This window comes from Lontra canadensis, unplaced genomic scaffold (genome assembly GCF_010015895.1).
Source record: "Lontra canadensis isolate GAN:19392208 unplaced genomic scaffold, GSC_riverotter_1.0 scaffold18, whole genome shotgun sequence".
Lineage (NCBI taxonomy): Eukaryota > Metazoa > Chordata > Mammalia > Carnivora > Mustelidae > Lontra > Lontra canadensis.
Genome location: NW_022631012.1, coordinates 6,411,539 through 6,418,197, shown reverse-complemented (window position 1 = coordinate 6,418,197; position 6,659 = coordinate 6,411,539).

Genomic DNA, 6,659 nt, shown 5'->3' with positions numbered 1-6,659 from the left:
TTGATACATTTAGGAAGGATTTATAAAACCCTGATTAGTAAAGTCAGCTTTGCTAGGAATACTGTCCTAACCATGGGCCTTAGCTCTGGTGAATAAGTGCTATTTTGTTCCTGTGAACAACCACCTTCGTTGGTCTTGTACTTCAGTCAGGTTTAGTAACAGAACTAATTTCATTTTTTTCTTCCTTTGACCCTGAGTTCTCGCCCCATTCTGACAAAGTAGGAATTTCTTTTGTTCTTTGCATGTTCCTAAGCAGGAATCTTGACTTCAAAGCATGGTCCAAGGGATGGGTAGTGCCAAACTATCAGACCCTGGACCTCACCTGTTTCTAGTTTCTAGTGGGCCTCACCTATGTTTCCTGAGGCTTGACTCCTGGTAGTCATTGTCTTTCTGCCAGGGCAACCTCTTTTCCTTTTTTCCAGAATTCGCAAACTTCAGTTGCTTGACCAGTCTATTACTATGGACACCAGATTATATTCCCATGTGACTATCTACTTCAGAATTCCTCATTGGTTCCCTCTTATTCTAAGAACAAAACCCAAGCTTCTCACCACTGCTAACTGAAACAGTTATGACTTGCCTTCTATATATCTCTCTAGCTCTATCCCTCATGGCAACCCCTTTATTCTACCATCCTGACATAGCAAACTACCTATGTGAATTTCTGTGATTGCCTTGGTTGTGTCTTGCTTGTCACAGGAGATAACTTGTTCACATTATCTCTTCCACCTGAAATGCCTAGTTCCCTCTCCTTCACCTGCCCAGCTTCTGCTCACAATCTATGATCACTTTCCAGACTGTTTAGATGCCTCCCGAGCACCTTGTTTATAGTTTTTGGATAGAACTATTATACCTCATAATAATGTTCTTGTCAGTATGTGTGTTTAGAGACTGAACTATCTAAAGACAATGAGATGTTCTTTTATGTCCGAATTCCCCTGCCTAGGACAATAACTGATATTTATTTTTTCAACAAAGTATTTATCAAGCAAATATTATGTACCTGCTGCTTGGCTAGGTCCATGAAATGCACAGTGAACAAGATACTCAGTGAACTCCCAACAGGTGAGAGAGACCATAAATGGATATTTAGGAAGTTAGTTAAAAAGTCAATGAGAGCTGCTATAAGATTATAGAGCAAAGATATAGTTTGCCCCTTGTAGCTCTGAGGATAATCAGAAGGAATCTGGTAGGCATATGAAGGCAGGGCTTAAGTTTATACTGTGTTTGTGGGTTGAGTGAACAACTGAATGAATTACCTGGATAAGTAAATGGATGAAAATGCAGCTTTGTCTTTTTGAATGATCTTCTCCCCCCTGAACCAGTAAAAATGACAGGGTTCGAAAATTAGAAGTACTATTCATAGGACTCTGAAAGCCATTTTTTTTTTCTTAGTGGCTTTCCAACAGAGATAATGTTGGCTCATTATGACAGGATTTGAGAGCTTGCCTCCTACAGGTTAATTTGAATTACTATGATTTAATAAGGGTATCTGGTTATTTCTTTATATCAATGGAGGTTCCTGCAGATAGGTAGGTACCAGGACCAAAGAAAAGGATTCAAAGGCTATAAAATATCTTATTGAATACCTATATGGAGAATGTTAGATAATGCTAACAATGTGCTTCAAGCATTTCCTTAGAGATAGGCATTCCATATACATGTTAACATTTTTGCCAAATATTAAAATGCAATACTTGGTAAAGTGAAAATCCTTTAGATCTGTAGGGGGAGAACTCTCATTCAATTAGTTAGTTTTCCTCTCTGAATTTCAATTCTCTGTTAATTATTTGTGTTCCATCATGGAATATTTTTGTTGCTGCTGTTCTAAGAATTAATGTCTCTGACAGAGTGGGTGTATTAATTTTTCTATTGTTACATGCAGACTACCACAAACTATGGAAGCAGTGCAGTTTGTTAATATTGCACAAAATATCTTAAGTTCTTTCAGACAGCATGCAGGTGGGCTTGGCTGGCTACTCTGTTTAGGGTTATATAGGCTGAAATTAAGATGTCAGCCAAGCTGTATTCTCATTTAGAAGATCCAAGTAAGAATTAACTTCTGAGCTCACTCAGGGTGTTGACAGAATTTAGTGTCTTGTGGCTTTAGAACAGAGGTTCCCGTTAGTTATTGTTGTTGTTTGTGGACTGGGCCCGAAGTTTGCTCTCAGCTCCTAGAGACCAATCCTGGGTCCTTTTTTTTTTTTTTTTAAGATTTTATTTATTTGACACACAGAGAGAGAAATCACAAGTAGGCAGAGAGGCAGGCAGAGAGGGAGGGGGAAGCAGGCTCCCTGCTGAGCAGAAAGCCCGATGCGGGGCTCGATGCGGGGCTCGATCTCAGGACCCGAGATCATGACCTGAGCCGAGGGCAGAGGCCTAACCCACTGAGCCACCCAGGCGCCCCTCTTAGGTCCTTTTAACATAGCCCCTTCCATCTGTAAAGTCAGCAAAGAGGTGCCACATTCTTCTTGTGCTTCAAATCTTTCTGTCTTCTGCAACCAGATAGAGAAAATTCTCTGTTTTTAAGAGGCTCACATGATTATGTTGGGTCTCCTTTGATAATCTCTTCCACCTTAAGGTCAACTGTGTCATATATCATAACCATGTGTTCCACCTACACTCAAGGAGAGAAAGTTATTCAAGGGCAATGGTCATTTGGGGGTCATTTTAGAATTCTGCCTACTACAGTGGGGTTAAAGAAAAGTCATCAGGTTAATCTTGCTTCAACCTAGCAGAATGTTGCACCCAAACTGTGTCCTCGGAATATCTCATTTTAAAAAGGGAAAAACACAAGGCTTTCCCTCCTATTGTAGAAGAAAACCTCAGTTCGGTCTCTCCTGTGTGTTTTTTCTCTGTGAGTCTCCATTACTTTTACACAAATACTTCACTTCTGACACTCCTGATCACCAACTGTGGGAGGTTTTTTCCCACCAACAAGCAATTCTCAGACACCAGCATACATCAATTCAATTCTGACACTATCTACCTGGCGATAGCATCAGATTTCACAGATCGAGGGCTCATCCCACATGATTCCCCTTTTTTCTCCAACTTCAGATGTCAGTAACAAGCCCCGATAGTGACCCTGGCTTCTAATCAACCAGCTATAGATTGGAGGTTCTAAAAACTCCTTTTCAGGCTTGATTAATTTATTAAAGAGGCTCACAGAACTCAGAGAAAATTTAATTTATTTTTACCAGTTTTTAAATAGGAGGATATGATAAAGGATACAGTTGAACATCCAGATGGAAGAAATGGGTAGGGCAAAGAATGTGGGAAAGGATATGGAGCTTCCATGGCCCCCTTGGGTGTGCCACTCTCCCAGGACCATGTATTCACCAACACAGAAGCTTTCCAAACCATGTCCTTTTTTTTTAAAAGCTTCTTTACATCGTCGTGATTGGTTAAATCATTGGCCACTGGCAATTGATTCAACCTATAGCCTCTCTTCTCTCCCAGGATGTTGGGAGAGGGCATGGAGGTTGTGGGACTGAAATTTCCAACTCTAATCACAGGATTGGTTACCTGGCAAACAGCCCCCATTCTTAGGTAGGTCCAAAAGTCACCTAATTCATGTAACAAAAGACACTTTTTATTTCTCTTATTACTTAGAAAATTCCAGGGTTTTTAGGAGATCCGTGCCAGGAACTGGTTGGCAGAGACCACTATGTATTTTCTACTATCTCACACATCTGAAAGGGCCAACTGAGAGATGCTAATTTCACAGAAAGGAATGTTTCTGGAGGAGGTAATTCTGTTTCTGATACAGGGCTTGATTTTCCCAAAGGAGAGTGTTGCTAGTTAGTTATCAAGTCCCAAGATAGAAATCAGAAAATCTGTATTCTGTTCTACATCTGTTACAAATCAAGTATGATCTTGTGTAAGCCGCATATATATTCTGCTCTCTATTTATTCAGAGCATTAGCAAGGAGCTAAAGGATCAAATTTAAGAATTAATTTAAAGAGCAGGAACTGAAAGAGATTATGATGATTAAGTTTGTGTTGAATTGCAAAGTGTGAAACTTCAAACTCTTTGACCTTAGAAATGTAATAAAAATGCTCAGAAGTGTTCTTTGATCTTGATCAAGGTGCGTTTGGAACTTTGAGTCACTTTACACAGAATTTTATTTGACTAAGTAAGCATCAGACTAGTTTCCAGATTCTACATACTCCTAGCTAATCATAGAAAGCTCCCTGTCCTTCAGTTTGTAAACACAGGCCTCATGCTGAATTCCTTCTGGAGTTTCACCTTAAAAAAAAAGTCTGTCTCCAGAAATGACCGAATCTGCTTTAACTTGTCAGAAAGTGAAAGTTATACAATGAAACCAAATTTCTTGCTCAAATGCTTTAAGTCTACTCAACTATATTTGTTTTAGGTCAAATGGACTCAAGTTCATTTACTCATATAAGGAATATTTGTTCTTTTCAGAATCTTACAATATTCCAACCTTTAAGAAATCTCTTACTTTCAAAAAGAAGCTTGAGGTAAATTTTGTAAAATTTTATTGAAAAATCTGAGAAAAATGCTTTTATCTTCCTATAAGTTATAAGGAAAAATCATTCTTTGTCTCCCGTAGGCCCTAGAAAATTGCAGTGTTCTCTAAGAATGAAGTCTGAACTACATATGTTACACAATACTTAAAAGATACACTTGTCATCATCAATATAAAGAAGGTTTGTAATGGGAAATCTCATATTTCTGAATGCAGAAAGGCAAAAAGTAGAGAGAACTTCTGAGTTAATGAAAATGAATTTCAATCAATTCTGTATTTACCATTACTTGGAAGAAATCATTTCCCGTTGCCCAGCAAGCGCAGTAAAAATCTATTCTTTTCCTATGCCATAGAAGTGGCTTGTGTGAAATTTCAAATTTAGTGTATTCCCCTCCCCGCAAGGGGGATTATCCCCTCCCCTTTCAACAACTCCTTGTTTCATACCATCCCTCCCACCACCTACTTCCTCATGGTATTTTAAATAAAGTATTAAAATTCAGCAGATTAATCCTCTTCATAACCCACCTGTATGCAGATACATCTTCATAGGAAATTATTAAAGACCAAAAAGCTTTCAAAACCCAAGGAAATCATCTCTCATGTCAGGCAGTCATTCTGATAGAAAGGGAAAAATTTAATTACTGATATGTTGTTTCGATTTTAAAAAACTTTCTCAAGAATGAATGGCAAATCTTCATAATCTCATTTCATTTTTAAACTAAAAATGGTGTTCCTAACTTAATATCTAATTCAAAAGTCTTGGTTGGTGTTGAACACATTTAGGGTACTTCCAGATACTGATTCCAAATCAAATAGGAAATTTGTTTTCATGGACGGTAGTAAAAAAAATGTATCAAAGATTATAATGACATTTCCAAAAGAAAGTAATCCAAAAGTCCTTCTGAAAAATGGTAACCTTATTGGAAACATTATTTAACTCCCTAGCAGAGCTACTTTGAAAAGCCAGTACACATGTTCCTAATTAACTTATTTAAATATTGAGACATATACTATATATACTAAAAATTCACTGATGTGAATGAACTTCTGTCATTTTTTCTTGGTGCCTGTCCCCATAATACATGAAAAACACACCAAGAATTTCTTACCTTCTAAAATTTGACTCATGGACTTTGGAAAATTCAGTGGGGGAGCTCCATACTTGTCTGTAACAAGCCCCCCTCCTCTATAGCTACATGTTGTATAAGGAAGGGACTCCAGACTGTTCTTAACAGTTACTCAAATTTTTATTTATTTTGTTTTATTTTTTAAAAAGATTTTGTTTATTTATTTGTTTATTTATTTATTTAGAACCAGAGCAAGGTGGGGGGGGGGGCAGAAGAAAAGGGAGAGAGAGAATCCCAAGCAGACTCCCTGCTGAGCACAGAACTAGATGCAGAGACCGATCTCATTATCCCAAGATCATGACCTGAGCTGAAATCAAGAGTCAGATGCTTAACTGACTGAGCCACCCAGGGGCCCCTCTGACTTAAATTTTTAAAAGGAAGAAGGAATTTTTTCTCCTTTTCTTGCATTATTTTAAGGAAAGACACATATCTTGTGTTTTTCTGTATAAATATTTCTTTTAAAAATGTGATTGTTTCTGTTCTTTCAAGACTTATAAAGACTTAATTCAGGACCTCATTGCAATCATGTTGATCATATCCACAATGGAAATTCACATGAAAGTATACTAGAGTTAGTGTTGTTTAGAGACTAATTGTATCATTTAGGAGATTTTCATTTGCAAGTTACAGAAAACTCAATCTAAATTAGTTTAAGGGAAAAGAAAAAGTAGATTTTACTGGCTTGTGTAACTCAACAGTCCAATACTAGGTATGTCTTTAGTCAAGTCTTTATCCAGGATTTAATCAATATAAGTAGTTCCAGTTTTTTTCTTTCTTTTTTCATTTTTATTTTTTTAGGGGTTGGGGGGCAAAGAGAGAGTGGAAGGCCAGAGGGAGATGGAGAGAGATAATCTTAAGGAGGCTCCACGCACAACATGGAGCCCAACATGGGTCTCCATCTCACAACCCTGAGATCATTCCTGAGCTAAAATCAAGAGTCAGATTGCTTAACCAACTGAGCCACCCAGATTTTCTTAGAAACTGACTCTGAGATATTATTAAATGTACAAGGATATTATTAGAGGAAGTGACCCTG